The sequence below is a fragment of the Bos javanicus genome, chromosome 24 (assembly GCF_032452875.1).
Source record: "Bos javanicus breed banteng chromosome 24, ARS-OSU_banteng_1.0, whole genome shotgun sequence".
Taxonomy (NCBI): domain Eukaryota; kingdom Metazoa; phylum Chordata; class Mammalia; order Artiodactyla; family Bovidae; genus Bos; species Bos javanicus.
The window spans coordinates 48872889-48891609 of NC_083891.1; the positions used below are offsets into that span (position 1 = coordinate 48872889).

An 18721-nucleotide genomic window follows, 5' to 3' on the forward strand; every position below is an offset into this window, starting at 1 on the left:
GCTGAGGCAGTAGATGAAACGAAGGGGAGGAACCTGACAGTGGATGTGAGAACAGCAGCAGCAGGCAGACCTTTCTGCTTCTTCCAGTTTCATCATTACTTAAAATGGAGGACTCCAAACAGGAAAAAAATCTTAAAGACCACTTAGCTGTCCTCAAGCACTTTTCTGCTACTCATTAAGAACAGTATTACGACAAAACAGAATCAGAAGCAAAAATGCAAAACTTATGCAAATTCTACCTTCACACTGAGACCATGGTGAATTTTAGGTATTCTTAATGTCTTTACTTAGAGTACTTTAGTAGTTTCCAAGAACACATGGTGTAACTTAGGACGATATAAAGAAAACATAGCTCTAATCTTTTCTATTTCCAATTGCTGTGAAAGTGCTGCACTCAATATGCCAGCAAATTTGGAAAACTCAGCAGTGGCCCCAGGACTGGAAAAGGTCAGTTTTCATTCCAGTCCCAAAGAAAGGCAACGCCAAAGAATGCTCAAACTACTGCACAATTGCACTCATCTCACACGCTAGTAAAGTAATGCTAAAAATTCTCCAAGCCAGGCTTCAGCAATACGTGAACCGTGAACTTCCAGATGTTCAAGCTGGTTTTAGAAAAGGCAGAGGAACCAGAGATCAAATTGCCAACATCTGTTAGATCATCAAAAAAGCAAGAGAGTTCCAGAAAAACATCTATTTCTGCTTTACTGATATGCCAAAGCCTTTGACTGTGTGGATCACAATAAACTGTGGAAAATTCTGAAAGAGATGGGAATACCAGACCACCTGACCTGCCTCTTGAGAAACCTGTATGCAGGTCAGGAAGCAACAGTTAGAACTGGACATGGAACAACAGACTGGTTCCAAATAGGAAAAGGAGTACATCAAGGCTGTATATTGCCACCCTGCTTAACTTATATGCAGAGTACATCATGAGAAACACTGGGCTGGAGGAAGCACAAGCTGGAATCAAGATTGCCGGGAGAAATATCAATCACCTCAGATATGCAGATGACACCACCCTTATGGCAGAAAGTGAAGAGGAACTCAAAAGCCTCTTGATGAAAGTGAAAGTGGAGAGTGAAAAAGTTGGCTTAAAGCTCAACATTCAGAAAACGAAGATCATGGCATCCAGTCCCATCGCTTCATGGGAAATAGATGGGGAAATAGTGGAAACAGTGTCAGACTATTTTTCTGGGCTCCAAAATCACTACAGATGGTGACTGCAGCCATGAAATTAAAAGACGCTTACTCTTTGGAAGGAAAGTTATGACCAACCTAGATAGCACAGTCAAAAGCAGAGACATTACTTTGCCAACAAAGGTCCATCTAGTCAAGGCTATGGTTTCTCCTGTGGTCATGTATGGATGTGAGAGTTGGACTGTGAAGAAAGCTGAGTGCCAAAGAATTGATGCTTTTGAACTGTGGTGTTGGAGAAGACTCTTGAGAGTCCCTTGGACTGCAAGGAGATCCAACCAGTCCATTCTAAAGGAGATCAGCCCTGGGATTTCTTTGGAAGGACTGATGCTAAAGCTGAAACTCCAATACTTTGGCCACCTCATGTGAAGAGTTGACTCATTGGAAAAGACCCTGATGCTGGGAGGGATTGGGGGCAGGAGGAGAAGGGGATGACAGAGGATGAGATGGCTGGATGGTATCACCGACTCGATGGACATGAGTTTGAGTGAACTCCTGGAGTTGGTAATGGACAGGGAGGTCTGGTGTGCTGCGATTCATAGGGTCACAAAGAGTCGGACACGACTGAGTGACTGAACTGAACTGAATCTTTTCTAAAATGCAAGACTTGTACATGAAGCATATTCAAAGTCTGCTACACAAATCGTCATTGTCCAGAAAAGAAATGAAGTAAGAAAGTGAAGTCGCTCAGTCGTGTCCAGCTCTTTGCGATCCCATGGACTGCAGCCTACGAGGCTCCTCCATCCATGGAATATTCCAGGCAAGAGTACTGGAGTGGGTTGCCATTTTCTTCTCCAGGTGATCTTCCCCGCCCAGGGATCGAACCCAGGTCTCCCGCATTGCAAGCAGATGCTTTTACCATCTGAGCCACCAGGGAAGCAGTGTATTGTCCAGAAAGGGAAGCAATTTTTCCTTCACACTTCAACAGAGCACAGGTGCTGACTCATTTTAAACCCAAGTGAGTGTGGTTGTTTTCAGCCTAATTATTTACTTTAAAAATGCTTTGATGTTTATAAATCTATCATTCCAACATTGTCAATTTATCAATATAAAGGTAAAAATGTGGCTTTAATAATTAGCAGTTGTGGCTTCTGTGATTCAGATGATTATCAACTCAAGACAGACCACCATCAGAGTGAAACCTGGAGGAGAAAGGAACAGGTTAGGGACAAGGATGTTTATGGGCTCTTTCAGTGACAAGCTGGAAGAAGCTCTGAGGTACAGCTGCAGGGGGGCATATTTCAATGAACCTGTACGTACAACAACCAGGTCAGTCTCTTGAAAAACGGGGGCAGGGAGTTCAAATGTTTGCCAGTTTTATCATTGCTCTTTTGACTTATTAAATTTCTCTTTCATTCATTATTCATTCTTATATGTGGTAAATACAAAGGACGTTGATGGTGAAAGGCTCATCTCCATAAATTCTTTAAAAATCCTCCAGGAGCTACAATTGCCAAATTCACTGGAAAAGGGTACCTTTTTGACAATTATTTCTGGAATAATTACATATCCATGAGCAAAAGATAAACATTGACTCCTTCTTTGTACCAGATGCAAAAAAAATGAAAAATAAAACTTGAAACTATAAAACTTCTATACAAGAAAGCACTGAAGAATATTTTTGTAGCCTTGGGTTAGGAAAAGGATATCAAAGGGATATCAAAATATGACTCATAAAAGAGAAAATGACAAATTAGACTTCATCAAAATAAAAAATTCTGCTTTTTGAAAGATGCTATGGAACAAAGAGACACTCACTTACTGGTCGATGTATCTTTGCAAACACATACCTGTGTGTTTTATATCCAAAATATATAAAGAACTCTCAAAAGTAAAAAAAAAAAAAAACACCAAATGACCCAATATTAGAAAAAAAGGTATGAACAGATATTTCAGCAAAGAAGTTACATGAATATAATGAGTTATATGACTACATGAACATAAACAAGCTAAATCAATTATATGAACATAAAGCTGCTCAACATTATTATCCTCAGGGAAATGCAAATTAAAAGCACAACAAGATACTACTATATATTTACTAGAAAGGCTTTTATAAAAACTTACTGTTAGTTACTGGTGAAAATGTACACTCATGCATTGCTAGTAGGAATGCAAAATGGTACAGTCAGTTGGAAAAGAGTTTGGCGGTTTCTTTAACATATATTGGTCACGTAACCCAAAGAAACCATTCTTAGGCATATACCCAAGAGAAATGAAAACTTACAGTCCCACAAACTACACAAATATTCGTAGCAGTTTCATGCATAAATGCTTCCAAATGAAAACAATCCAAATGTCCTTCAGTAGACAAATGGATAAACTGTAGTATCCATACAATGAAATACTACTCAGTAATAAGGAATGATACAACAACATGGATGAGTCGCCAGACTCAGAAGACTACATATCATATGATTTCACATATACAGGAACAGAAAAAGGCCTGGGTGGCCAGAAGGGTATGCCTATAGAGTTGTACAGGGGAATAAAAATTATCTTTATCTTGATCATGGTGGTAGATTCATGGCTATAGGTGTTTGTCAACTCAAAAAGCTATATACAAAAAGGTGAAATTTCCTGTACATAATAAAGCAATTTTAAAAACTGTCCTAAAAATTAAAAATAACCATCACCCATGATGAAATATTAGTCTTTGCTAGTCAGACACACTAAATGTATTCAAGGGAAGAATAAAATTAGGTTATAGATCCCAAGCTCAGTTCTATATAAGCACAGATGCTTTGTCTTAGTTAAAAAAAAAAAAAAAGACAAACCTGTAATATCAAGCCCTTTTTAATCTCTGCACACTTCTAAAGTTTCTTATTCCATGCCATTATCAAAAAGTTGTCAGTATTTCCAAATAAGTACTATTATCTAATGAGAACAAAACCCAAGTGCTTCCTACCATGACAGAGACTGAACATCTCGCCAGAAATGAACTATACTGAAGTTAGATATGCTACTGAGAAAAACTTAACCACACCCTAAGTACTAGAGCAATGGTTCATTCCATACCAATCTGTATACTGGCCGAAAACAAACAAAAGGTTTATTAGAGAAGCATTATTTCTGGAGGTCTTAATGGAAGTCAGAGGAAATAGTCAATGAAACAATAAATATTTAATTCAAAACACTCAGTATACTTGGTTTGGCAGTATGGGACATATGCCTTATAATTAATAAAACAGACTCTCCACAAGAACCTACATTCTATCTTTTAATAGATAAAACTCTATGGAGAGCAGAGAACAAGAGAGAGTAAATGATTAAGAGCCAAGTAGAAAAACTCAATAACCTGTATGTAGACATAAAAAAAAGACAAAAGAAAATGTTTCTAAATTACACGTACATAAGAAAATGCAGAGTTTAAAATAGCCAAATAAACCCATTATTTATTTAAAAAACATTGACTTCACAAATGTTACTTTAAAAATGCTATTATTCTAAAGTATGATATTCATTTAGCTCTTTTAAGATGGCTATTGTACCTTAGAATAATATACTGCCTTCTGAGAAGTGTGGGGAAACTTAATCAACATCATTACTATATCACTTAAGGAAGTCTTTTCTAATTTTCACCTTAGTCATTTATTCATGGAGGTATGTATGTATGTGTTAGGGGGAGCACACTGACTGAAACTGCCCACCCTGGCCAGGCACCATAGTAATCATTTGTATGAGTTATTTCATAACAGGAGGTCCTAGTAAGGGACACAGAACTAACAAGTCACTGTCAACCAGAAGGGTCTGGGAAAGGTCAAAAGGAAATGCCACGTATCCTACCACCTGCCAGAATCCTTCTCGCTGGCGTCCATTTTGGCTGAGCAATGCGTGCACCACCAGAAGGACCCTGAGTCAGAATAACTGGCCAAAGACAACCCGGACACTAACCCTACCGTCATAAAACCTAAGCCTGCGAACCCCATGGCAGAGCAGTCCTCCTGGATTCCCTTACCCTCCTGCTCTCCGCCTGGGCGCCCCTTCCAATAACGTCTCTTGCTTTGTCAGCACATGCGTCTCTTTGGACAATTCATTTCCGAGTGTTAGAGAAGAGCCACTCTGTGGGCCTTGAAAGGGGTCCCCTGCTTTCTGCAACATACATATTTAAAGCAATGGAAACCCTTTCTCCAAACAAAATCTAATGTGAAAGTGCAGTCAGGAACAGAGATACTAGTAGAGCAGTGCTGTTCTCGGAGAAGTAAGGTGGCTTGAGAGCCCTGTTGGCTAATGTGGCCACCACCAAGGAAAAATGGTATCTACAGGAGAACAAAACACAAAATCAGATCCACAGCATCTTGGATTTCAGAGGGACCTTACTGTGTTGACTTTTCATCTGTCTCTCCTATGCTGCATTCAAAGGTGTGCAGCCACTGTTGAACAGCTTAAATTACCTTAGTCCTTTCCCAGGTTAAGCTGAAATGAAGGCCATTGTTACACTGTTCTTTGTGAAAAACACTGAAATATACGAAAGCTACCACACCCTTTTTTAGCTATTAGTGTCAGCATGCCCACTTTGCAAAACAGAACAGGGTGGAGTAAATCTATTTGTGTCCAGTTCCTTTGAATTAATGGCAGTCTTGATCCAAAGATTATGACGTTAAACAGCCATTAAAATGCCTCATACTGTACCAGCATATCTAAAGCTAAAAAATTACCAGAAGAACCTTAGTCAAAGTCTAAATGCAAATATAGTACTCACTAGTCTTGAAGAGGGCTACATTAACATGACTCCTAAAACAGTATCTGTATCTGATTTTTAATTTTATTGTTGGTTCTTAGGAAAATCTCTTTTTCTTTTTTGGCAGCTCTGTGTGGCATATGGGATCTTAGTTCCCTAACCAAGGATCAAACTCATGCCCCCTGCACTGGGAGCATTAAGCCTTAACTACTGGACTGACAGGGAAGTCCCATTATCTGATTTTACTTCTGCTAACAGGAAAAGGAATAGGGGCCGCAGATCAGAAAAGCTCTTAAGTAAACATTCATTGATATAAAGTGAGGGAAAAAAACAGTATTTCTTCTATAATAACATAGGCTGTATTAGTGTTAGTTGCTCAGACGTGTCCGACTCTTTGCGATCTCATGGTGCCCAGGGACGCTCTGAACCCAGGTCTCCCACCTTGCAAGCAGATTCTTTACCTGAGCCACCAGATGATAAAGAACGGAAGTTCTAAATACTTGCCCAAATTCGTTTTCCTTGTCAGCACATTGATGTTTTTTTTAGTTACATATATGATTCTACTGTTTCCCTGCCTTCACCTGTTGAAATATTATTCATACTTTCACAGTTGACTGCCATGGACTTCATGGACTCATCCATTTTATCCTAGGTAAGAGTTACTCCCCACTTCCATGTTCTTATAGCACTTTGAACAACTTACTATTTTCTGTCTTATTTTATAGTTGGTCTTACAGAAATTTTACTGGATTGAAACTGAATTTCTTATTCCTAAATCATACTTGCACATTTTTTCCCAGTAGAATGTTGCAGGTATTAAGAACCCACATAATGCAAAAAATTGGTTATATACCATGGGTATTTCTAGGTGGGATGCAATATCCAAGAGTGTATTTTCACAGAAAGTTGGATTAAAAAAAATCCACTGTAACTTTATAAAACAATCTTACTCCAAGTGCCACGTGAGCAATAACATTTTTTGTTCACTGCAGAAATATTCACTAAAATCCACGCTGTAAAAGCACTGCGCCAGTTACACAAGAATAGGTGAATAAATCAAGACTAGATGCTCTTCTAGGTACAGAAATTGGTGCTCTGGTGTCAAGGGACACTGCTCATTTAAGGATTCACTTCAGTCTGCCCCTGAGGGCCTCTAGCTCACCCAGGAAGCCACTGCTGCCCTCTTTACAGTGTGGTAGTTGTGCTATTACAACACCCTCTAGTTTCTTGTTTTCCAGAAACTGGAAAAATGTTAACTTGTTGGTTGTTTCCCAGTGGCCCATTTTCCCCCTTCTATAGGAACAGATTCTTCTAGCAGAGCATATGGCTGCAGTGAATAAAAACTACATTTCTCAGCTTCCACTACTGCTCCATGTGGTCAGGTCACTAAGTTCTGGCTTATAAGGTATGAAGGCATCTTTTGGAAACCTTCCTTAAAAGTCACCTGGTGCCTTGCCTCATTTTTATTCTTTGTCTCTTCCTCTATCCTGTGGCTTAAACTCAGATGCTGACTGGGCCCATAAAGAGGCAGATCAGAACCTAGGCCTGGTGGAGGTACAATAAAAGAAATTTACTCACGCCCTAATCCTTGGGATCTGGGTATATGAGACTCTGAATCTCAGGGTCACTGGGTTCAAGTCCATGTTGAGTGCATCCTTTTGGGCTTCCCCGGTGGCTCAGCGGGTAAAGAAACCACCTGCAATGCAGCAGCTGAAGAGACACGGGTTCGATCCCTGGGATGGGACGATTCCTTGGAGGAGGAAATGGCAAACCTCTCCAGTATTCTTGCCTGAAAAATCCCATGGACAGAGCCTGGCAAGCTATAGTCCAAAGTGGCTCAAACAGTTGGATATGACTGAGCACACATGCATAACTCCCTATTTTAAGATTACAGACCCTAAAATAGGGAGATAATTCGAGACCATCCAGATATACACAATCTAATCATAAGAGCCCTTAAATGCAATGAACATTCTCTGGCTAGAGTCAGGGGGATGTGGCAGAAAAACAAACAAACAAAAAAAGAGATTCCTGCCATTAGGCTCTGAGATGTACAAGAACCACAGAGTGGCTTCTAGGAGCTATGAAGTAGCTCCCAGTTGAGCATCAGCAAGGAACTGGGAACCTTGGTTCTATCATCACAGGGAACCAGTTCTGCCAACAACCTGGAACCAAAAGCAGATTCTCCTTGGAGTCTCCTGAGAAGAGCCCAGCAGACCAGCAGCTTGATTTAGGCCTTGTGAAACCTGGAGCAGAGACAACCAGTGAGTCAAGTCAGACTGCTGACCTACAAAATTGTGAGATAATGCATTTGTGTTGTTTTGGGGAGTTAAGACTGTGGTGATTTGTTATGGCAGTTAAAGGATGCTCACACAGACTTCCTGGAGCAGAGCCTCCTCATCAGCCCGTGAAGGTCTCCTTAAACTTTACCTGGAGGAAAAAAAAAAAAAACTCTCTTTCTTTTTTAATCTATTAGGGACTTTCCTCGGAGAAGGCGATGGCACCCCACTCCAGTACTCTTGCCTGGAAAATCCCATGGATGGAGGAGCCTGGTAGGCTGCAGTCCATGAGGTCGCTAAGAGTTGGACACGACTGAGCGACTAAGCAACTTCACTTTTCACTTTCATGCACTGGAGAAGGAAATGGCAACCCACTCCAGTGTTCTTGCCTGGAGAATCCCAGGGATGGGGTAGCCTGGTGGGCTGCCATCTATGGGGTTGCACAGAGTCAGACACGACTAAAGCGACTTAGTGGCAGCAGCAGGGGCTTTCCTGGTGGTCTATGGGTAAGAATCCACCTGGCAACACCCAGGTTTGATCCCTGGTCGTGGAAGCAACTAAGATTCCACATGTTGCAGAGCAAACTAAGCCCGTGTGCTACCTACTCAGCCCATGCTCTAGAGCCCGGGAGCCACAACTACTGAGCCCACGTGCCGCAACTACTGAAACCTGCACGCCTGGAGCCCGTGCTCCACAACAAGAAAGGCCGCTGCAACGAGAAGCCCAGGCACCACAGCGAAGAGCAGCCCCACTCACTGCAACTAGAGCAAGTCCACACACAGCAACGAAGACCCAGCACAGCCAAAAATTAATAAATAAATCTTAGAAAAAACTACTAGGATTGTCAGTTTTCAGTTACTCATAGTTGAACCTAAATTTGACTGGTGTACTTGACAAAATCCTTTCAACATAGCACAGCACCATAATCAACTGCTATAAAGACTAAGAGGCTAAAGGAAACCACTATTTCAAGCTGTGAACACTTCATATAGGAAATGATAATAGACAGTCTTCAGTAAGGTTTATTTTCACTTTTTTTTTTTTTTTTTACCAGCAGGAGATATACTGTTACTTCCAACTTCATAACACTTGGTACATGATCCAGTTTTAAGAAAATCTAAACAAAATGGCATAAGATCACCTTGGTATCAGCGTCTGGACCAGTCAGGATCAGTAGCTATTTTGGACCATAAGGAAGGCTGAATGTCGAAGAACTGACGCTTTCCAACTGTGGTGCTGGAGAAGACTCTTTTTTTTTTTTTTTTAAATTTTATTTTATTTTTAAACTTTACATAATTGTATTAGTTTTGCCAAATATCAAAATGAATCCACCACAGGTATACATGTGTTCCCCATCCTGAACCCTCCTCCCTCCTCATACCATCCCTCTGGGTCATCCCAGTGCTCTAGCCCCATGCATCCAGCATCGTGCATCGAACCTGGACTGGCATCTCGTTTCATACATGATATTTTACATGTTTCAATGCCATTCTCCCAAATCTTCCCACCCTCACCCTCTCCCACAGAGTCCATAAGACTGGAGAAGACTCTTGAGAGTCCCTTGGACAGCAAGGAGATCAAACCAGTCAATCCTAGAAGAAATCAACACTGAATATTCATTGGAAGGACTGATGCTGAAACTCTAATACTTTAGCCACCTGATGCAAAGAGCCAACTCACTGGGAAAAGATTCTGATGCTGGGAAAGATTGAGGGCAGGAGGAGAAGGGGTAACAGAGGATGAGATGGTTGGATGGCATCACCAACTCAATGGACATGAGTTTGAGCAAACTCCAGGAGATGGTAAAGGACAGGGAAGCCTGGCGTGCTGCAGTCCATAGGCTCACAGAGAGTCAGACATGACTTAGCAACTGAACAACAACATGAAATACAATACACATGAGCAAAATAGATGCAAATGGTCTGGTAGAAAAGCAAAGCACAATGTTTAACTAAGGACTATACATCACCATGAAAGAAAAAAAATACCTATGGCTTGAAAATAAAAGCTTAAATCTTTTAATTATCACAAAATACTCTATTTCATAATTGCAGTAAAAAACAGACTACTATAAACCTTCATACTATTCTTTTTTCTTCACAAAGAAGCAAAGACTTCTGCAAACAAAATCTATGTAAGCTAATTCAATCTAAACATGAACTGTCTGAATCTGGATATGAGGAAAACAGAATCTGTATAAAAGACTTGAAAATTTAATATATATATATTTTTGGTGATAGAATGCTTTATTCACACTTCAGGTGTCACTCTTAGATAATCTAAAAATTAAAACCTTCTTTTTAAACCTATCAGAAAGAACTTATAGCTTTTCCTTTCTGTGAGGGTGGTCTGTGAAATATCCATTATGCATTGCAGGTGGATTCTTTACCAGCTGAGCCACAAGGGAAGCCCCAAAATACTGGAGTGGGTAGCCTATCCCTTCTCCAGGGATCTTCCTGACCCAGGAATCGAACTGGGGTCTCCTGCATTGCAGGCGGATTCTTTACCAACTGAGCTTTACCAACTCCCAATACGTTAATGGAAATATTTATATAAAGAGCCATTCTCAGTCATGTTATTTGTATTTCAAAAGTGCTTCAATGTGATCAAGCATAGCCCACTTGAAGAGAATCAACATGCAGAAATTTCTTCATAAACAGTTCAACTCAGAGAGGAAAATAGGCAGGGATGAATTATGGAAGCTAATTATCAATAAATAGGAAATGAACATAAAGCTTTTTAAAAATAAGAATCTAGGGAGATGGAAAAGTGTGAACTGGCTACTCCAAAAGGCCCCTGTGTAGCCTCTGAGGTGGCAGGAGAACACAGCATGTAACCCAGCAGTCAGATTAGTCCAAAAGTCCCCTCTTGGCTCACATCATCCAGCAAGGTGAACGTGCTCTCCCCAGAAAGACGCTCGAAACACTTTCCCTGATACATAATGACACAAAGACACACCTGAGATTCGGAAATATTAATGAGATTTATCTCCTTGAAGCGAACTCCCCTGCAGCTGCTCATTCTGGGTATCTTCATGCAAATTATCCAAAAGGGCCTTCTGCTTGAGACCCCAGGGATCACTTTGGGGGAGAACACCTAGAAGACAAGCTACGAACAAATATCTGTGAACAGTTTTGAGGGTCGTTAATAATGAACAGTAACAGTCACTGAGAATCAAGTCTGCCATTTTATCCCCGTATTTGGAGAAGAGGTTGGCTAACATATAAATGTGCTAAAACATTGTTCTAAAAGGTTTTCATACTGCTACTGATTTAATCTTCCCAATAATGCTACAAAATAGGAATTATTATGACCCACATTTTATAGATGAGGAAATGTACACATGGCAAAGCTAGGTAACTAGTCCAAGATCATACAGCGAACAAGGGGAGGGGCGGTTCTCACTCCAGTGTGCACTGTTCACTGTCTTACACTGTCCCCCATGCCATGCACATGCTTCCCAGAGCCATATGTGCACGCATATGTGCAAACACCTTAAATGCCCAAATACATGGCATTATTAATTTTACTGGATAGACTCAGGGAATCTTTGAAGCCATCATATTAGAGAACTGAACCTCCTCAACACAGAGGACACACAAACACACGATGTGGCTACTAAGTGATACACTGGACAAAGGGATGATTCACTTCTCGGGTGGGACAGCCCGAGAATGGCATGCAATTTAAAACTTATCAATTATTTACTTCTGGAACTTTCCATTTACTATTTCAACCCACAGTTGACCACAGGTAACAGAAACCAAGAAAAGTGAAATCTCCGGTAAGGGGGAACTACTGTGCATGTACGGGCCCATGCTTTACTTTTTCACGTAATATATCTTGGAAAGTCCTCTCTCAGTAGCCTTACTATTATTCTTTAAAGTCTTTGTAGCTACATACTGTCCGATGTATCAGTGTACCATACTTACTGAAATGTCTCTACTGATGGATACCTCAGTTGTTTCTAACCTTTTTATTAAAAAATACTGCCAAAATAAAGTATACATCGTAATGCAGGTGTGACTACTAAGTCACAGGGTAATACATTTAGGATCTGTTCACATATGGCCATTGTTCTTCACAGGAGTTGTACCACTTTTACACTCTCACCAGAAAAGTTCAAGAATGTTTCCACATAACCATGCAAACAAGTTTTTCTACTCTGACAGGTAGAAGTGGCATCTCAGTGAAGTTTTAAATTGCATTTTTCTTATTAGAGTGACATTAGGCATTTAAAAATACATTTAAGGACTATTCAATACCCTTTTACATAACTTTAAAACATTTTTAAACTGTGTGCATACATCGTCTTTAGGCAAATTGGTGTCTACCTTCAGAACATCTACTGGCAGTTCTGGACCTGGCTTGGGTTCAATTACGTGTTATTTTTTTTCCCTTTTCAGAAAATGTCAAGAAAGTGAATAGCAATGATTATACTATGAAGACAATAACAATGTCTGAGTTCCCCTCGGCTTCCCTGGTAGCTCAGCTGGTAAAGAATCTGCCTGAGATGCAGGAGACCTGGGTTCGATTCCTGGTTTGGGAAGATCCCCTGGAGGAGTGAATGGCTACCCACTCCAGTATTCTTGCCTGGAGAATCCCATACAGAGGAGCCTGGTGGGCTACAGTCTATGGGGTCACAAAGAGTTGGACACGACTGAGTGACTTTCACTAGTTCCCCTCAGTCTAGCACAGGGTCTGGTGCACCTTAGGTGTCCAATAAAATGTTTGACCAAAAAAAAAAATGGCACAAAAGATGTTTTCTTTGGAAGTTGACAGCGCAATAGCACCACCAAGGGGAACTTGAGCTGAAGCATACCCCCCATCAATTTCTTCAGCCAGGTCTCAAAGGCACAACAAACACATATTCAACCCGAGTCCATGTGATTGCTGCACAAATGCCCCTCTAAACCATCTCTACGCTCTGCCCTCCATATTTAATGCTGCCCCTCAACCTCCCTCGAACAGGACTCCTGAAGCTGCCCCTGTCAGATGGAACATCTAGCCGGTCACACTGCCATAAGGTCACACAGCCCTATGCTCTCTCAACCCAAAGATAAGAGCTAGCCATTGTCAATCACTGGGTGACCAGCAAGTGTAGCCCCATGAGCAATTCCAGGACAGGAACTCCGCCCACCTTGGTGTAAGTAAAGACATCATTACTGGAAAGTGGGCGTTTCCTTCTGAACCAAAGAAACTGAACACAGGCAAAAGTCACAGACCTTTTGCGAAAATGCAGATAGCATTTGAGCAGATTCAGCTTAATTTTCTCTTAATAAAAATTTAGACATTTATCTTCAGCCTAGAATTTGAGGATGAAAGCAGTAGTTCATTTCTCCAGCTACCCTGGGTAATAATTTATTAATCTTGTGGCAGCTAGTATACAAAGACGGCCACAGATGAACCAAGCCTCCCAGGGTTTATGTCTCTGTGTGGTCCCCTCCTCTTGAATTTTTTCTGGTCCTCTGACCTGCTCAGGACTGATAAAATGTGCTGAAAGTGAGGCTGAGGGACAGCTCAGTCAGGTCATAAGAAGCCTTAGTTTCTTTTTTCTTAAACATGTATTTGTTCGCCTGCGTCAGGTCTTGGTTGCGGTGCGCAGGACTTTCTGCAGTCCAGGGGCTCTCTAGCTGTGGCTTGCAGGCTCCGCAGTTGCATTGCTTGGGCTTAGTTGCTCCACGGCCATGTGGGATCTCAGTTTTCTGTCCAGAGATCAAACCCAGGTACCCTGTGTTGCAAGGAGGATTCTTAACCACTGGACTGCTGGGGAAGTCTCAGAAACTGTTCCTGTCACTCTTGGGATGTTCATTCTTGGGAGCATCCTTCTTGGGAACTTGTGAAAAAACCAAACTTGGTGGACTGGTCATGTGAGAAAAATGAGGTGCTTCAGTCACCATCTCAACAGACCTCCCAGCTGACAGTTGGCATCACTTGCTAGCCAGGAGACTGGGTCACACTGGACACCCAGCCCAGCTGATGTCTGAACGCAAGTCTGTGAAAAACCTGGAGTGAGACTCACTCGGTTAAACAAGCAATCCACAGCACTGGGGGAGAGGACTATACATCGTGGTTTTAAGTTTTGGGGTGGTTTGTTATACAGCAACAGACAACCGGGACAAATTTATTTTATAGCCACACCCAGGCAAGATGGGCAACAAACTTAGAAGACAATTTAGTATAGTAACTGCCCCGACTTCTGACTTTTAAAGATAGAAACCATGTGCTCTAACAGGGAATAAACAGGATTTATATATTCTATATATCCCCTTTCTCTTCTAAACTCTGATAACTCTGTTCTCAATAAATATTTATTAAATGGAAGCATGAATAATACAAACATAGCCAGCTATTGATTATATTGATGGAAGGAAGTAGGGGTATAATTAATTCAGAAACAGTAGATATTTTACAAGTATATACAGTGACCCCTGTGATACAAACACACTCACATTCACTGTCTCCATCCCTTTCTCTACAAGAGCATTAAAACAGTGATTCATAAACTTATCTCAGGGCTCCTTTAGACCCCTGAAAAATTACTGAGGACCCCAAATAACTTTTTATATGTGGGATAAACCTATAAACATTAACTATAGTAGAAGTGAAACAGAAAAATCTAAAATACTTGTTAATTCATTTAAATATAATCATGAACACATTACATGTTAACATAAACAAAATAATGAGAAACAACTCCTTTCCAATACAGAAGAAAATGTGATGAAGAGGAGCATTATTTTTTATTTCTGTAAGTCTTTTTACTCTCTGGCTTAACAGAAAACAGATACTCCTTCCTACTTCTGAAGTCAAACCTCCTGCTCTATGTTTTTTAAATTGAAGTACACACAAAAAAATGTAGTCTCAAAAGGGTATCAGCTTGGGAAAGGGAGCAGTATTTCAATGCCCTTTACAGAAAGGTGCAGACACTATTCTTTGATATTTCAATAAAACAAGTGGTAGTTTCTTAAAGACAAGTTACAAAGGTTGCATCAGACACCATATCAAAAAAACCTTTGAGTCTGTTGCATTCAGATCCATTAGTTAAATTTTTTTGTACCTACATTTTGTACTTTTAATGAATCTTTTCACTCATACATAATTTTGAAACTTCATGCATTGGTCATTTGAAAAATACCACTTCACTGAGTTACAGAGATCTCCCAAATGTCGACACACTGCATTATACAGTTTCTCCAAAGTCCCACGTTTATCAATACAATCGTCAATGTCATCACAAACATCTTTAATTATTGGGAAGCTATCAAACTCGTGGTGCCAAAACAAGTTTTTTAAAATTCTATTTTTGCTTGTAAGTTCCAATTTTATCACTGGCAACCAACACTGGAGGTTGTCTTCTTGAAGAAACAGGCTCATTTTATTAATTTACAAGAAAATGTCTGCCAAGTCTAAATAACCACAGATTGCCACTTGTTCTTTCATGGGAAAATGGTATCCTATCAAAAAAAAAAAGGGCTGGTCTAGCTCACAACTCCATCACACACATAATCACTGTAGTTCAGTATGCAATGGACATGTTTTCATGTGAACTTCATTTCATCACATAGAATATTACAAAGACATGGGCTCAAGCATCAAGATTTATCACAACTAATCATTTTTACTGTTGTGGCTTTTTCACCTGCAAATGTGTGACTGTGGAAAATACAGTGATTCCCAGGATAGTCTGGTGCCACTGCCTTGATTTATGCTAAGGCACCAGTGTTTTTATAACATTGGTGCAAATGACAGCACAGTGGAAATGGCATAAGGTATCTTATTATAAAGAATGGTTTAGATTCATGGCACCTCTGTGGTCTGCGAAGGAAACTTTGAGAACCTCCACACTGGTGTGATTCAAGAAAAAAAAGACTGTAGGAACTCTAGACAGTAGACATTCCACTCATTCATAACTGGAGAACTTGAGTTTAAAGTATTGACATCTGTTTCTCCTTTTCAGTATTTATCAATGTCAGGTCTGCCATAAGGAGAAGAAACTACACGTCTAGGCTGGGGCCACTCAAGGATTCCGATTTCAGCTCTGTTACCCTCCGAGGTATCTATCCTGAATGTGTTTCCTCATCTCTCTCTATTTCCTCACCTATGAGACAGAAATTATGTACCTCATACAGGGTTATGGTCACACTTGGAGAGTCTCCAAACAACAATGACAAGCACTGTGTGTGACAAAGAGTAAGTCCTAAACTAAACAGGATTCTAAATGACTAAGCACCAAAAATATGGCTAATGTCCATATCTGAATGACAGTGTTAACAATGATTTTTCTCTCTACCACTTGTGGAGGGACCAAATCATAACAGATGTTCATTAAAAACTCATCCTCTAAAACAATGCAGTTTTACTAGGTGAACTGTCAGAAACTGCTTCAATACAGAGGAGGAAAAGGTTGAGACATAAACAAAATAATGCCAGTCATGAATCAATGTGTTTGTTGAATGGGAACCTAAAGATTCATTATAGTATTCTCTTTAAATACATTTTGAAGTTCCAAGCTAAAAAGGAAAAACCTGAACACTTATCTGAAAAGTTTTAAAATAATACTTAACACTTTGTCCACTGACTCTAGCTAACTTGATAATCTACAAATTCACAGGTTCAGTGAGTCCCTTTCTATACAAGTACATTTTCCACAACAACACACAGCACACGCTTTCCTTGCCACTTCCCAACCATTCTATCTGGGAAGCACTGATCTAATCTGCATCTTCAGTCACATCAAATTTTAAAGTCATATGAGTATTTCAATAATCTGACAACTATAGCAAAAATTTTAAAGTTTTCAGAATAGGAAAATAACGTTGCTATAAGGTCAGCTTGCCAGATAGCTTATGCAGTAATTGCTTTTAATACATATTAAAAAATTTTTTATGAGCTTCCTCTAGGAATCAAGTTAGTTGAAGTTAAATTTTGTGAGTTTTTCTGTAACTAGCTAAAAGGAAACCATATATATATAAAGGAAATCTTAACCTAGGAGAGCAAGACAGTTGGAGAAAAGAACCACCTTCCTTATCACCAGTATAACAGAAGGAAAACTCGAGCATCACTTGACTGGGGAAGGCTGCAGTGGTAGTTGGGTCAGCTGTCTGCTTTCTCCCTTGCCGCCCTATCATCAGCACACTTCTTATGCTGCCCTGTGGTTATTAACCCACTGCCTTGGCCAGACTAGAAACTCTTTGAAAGCAGAGCACAAATATATGACGTGAATCTCCCAAGACCAGCAATGTCTAACACAAAGCAGACATAGAAAATATTTGATAAACGACTAAACGACTCCTAAATACCTGCCCTTGTTTTAAAAAATCACAACCATGTCATAAAATACTCTGTGAAGAAAACATTATTAGAAGCAGTTACTCTAGTTTCTCAAAGGGTACATTTAGAATCCCAGTAATTTATTTAAGACTAAGTGACTCTAAATGGGAAATCTGTAATGATATGACGGTTTCTGACTACCTTATATACAAAGGTCCCATGATTATGCTTAAGTAGTAAATAATGACAGGGTTATGTACACTCCTGAATTTCTAGGACTACTAAATGCATGAAAGTTCATTAAGTGAATAATATACAAATGTTCCTGGGCTTCTGTATGATCTTTATGTTTGGCTAAGGAAGGTAAGAAAACAGGCACTCCTGGTAGTTATGATGGAAAAATTTAACAGGAGTGTCATATTGGGTTCCTATAGTAGTTTATCTTAACTTGTGGGTCTCAAACTGAAAAAGCCCTTCAGATCCTCTTCAACCAGAATTCCTAAGAAGGTGTGAGTTTGGTTAATCAATCAACTTCTCTCCTACATGTTTAGGAAGGTGCTGTCTGTGTGCCGTCCTGGGAAGAACAGAGCAAACTGTCACTCATCTCATTCTCCACAGGGCTGGACTCCCTCATGGAACCCCAACTGAGGAAAGCTGCTACAGCATTACAAAGAGTCTGAGATCCCCCTCATTCACCCTGGACTCTTCTCAGTTACTTAAAAGCCAACAATTTTTTAAAAATACGTCAACAAGGGGATCACATGCTTAGAAAGATGGAAAATAACTTACTCAGGACAGGATGTGATATTAAAATACCTTGTACACAAATTATTTGCATGCTTTTAGTTTAAAGCTTCATTTATAAGAAGCACTTGACAATGGGAGGTAGTACAGTATTGGGGTGGAGGACAGATAAAGGCCCAGTATTCTCACTGTTCAGCAAGGCGGCCATAAACTAACTACTTGTCTGAAACTTAAGTTTCTTCACTGTCAAATGAAAATAACAGCACATGTACCATCATGTAACATAAATAACATGTACAGGGCCCAGTGTGTAGCGTATGGCCGTTACCAGCTGTACAAAAATAAATAAATAAAAACAAAAACAACAACAGTAGTCTATATGGCATGTTGTTTTCTCCTCACCTAGAGCCAAAGATTGTAACTATGTTCTTTAAATCCAATCAGTGTCAGAATTTCATCATTCATTCCAATACCTACTGAGCCACCATAAGCAAGACATGGTGCTGTCTGTCCTCTAACAAGAAATAATTTTTTCCTTCTGGTAATTCCT

At 40.0% G+C, this 18721-nt stretch overlaps 1 protein-coding gene across 9 annotated transcripts in view; it reads right to left on the minus strand.

Moving 5' to 3' along the window:
• Positions 1 to 18721, minus strand: part of DYM (dymeclin) — a 400415-nt gene that overhangs the window by 196692 nt on the left and 185002 nt on the right. The gene's annotated exons all lie outside the window — the stretch shown is intronic.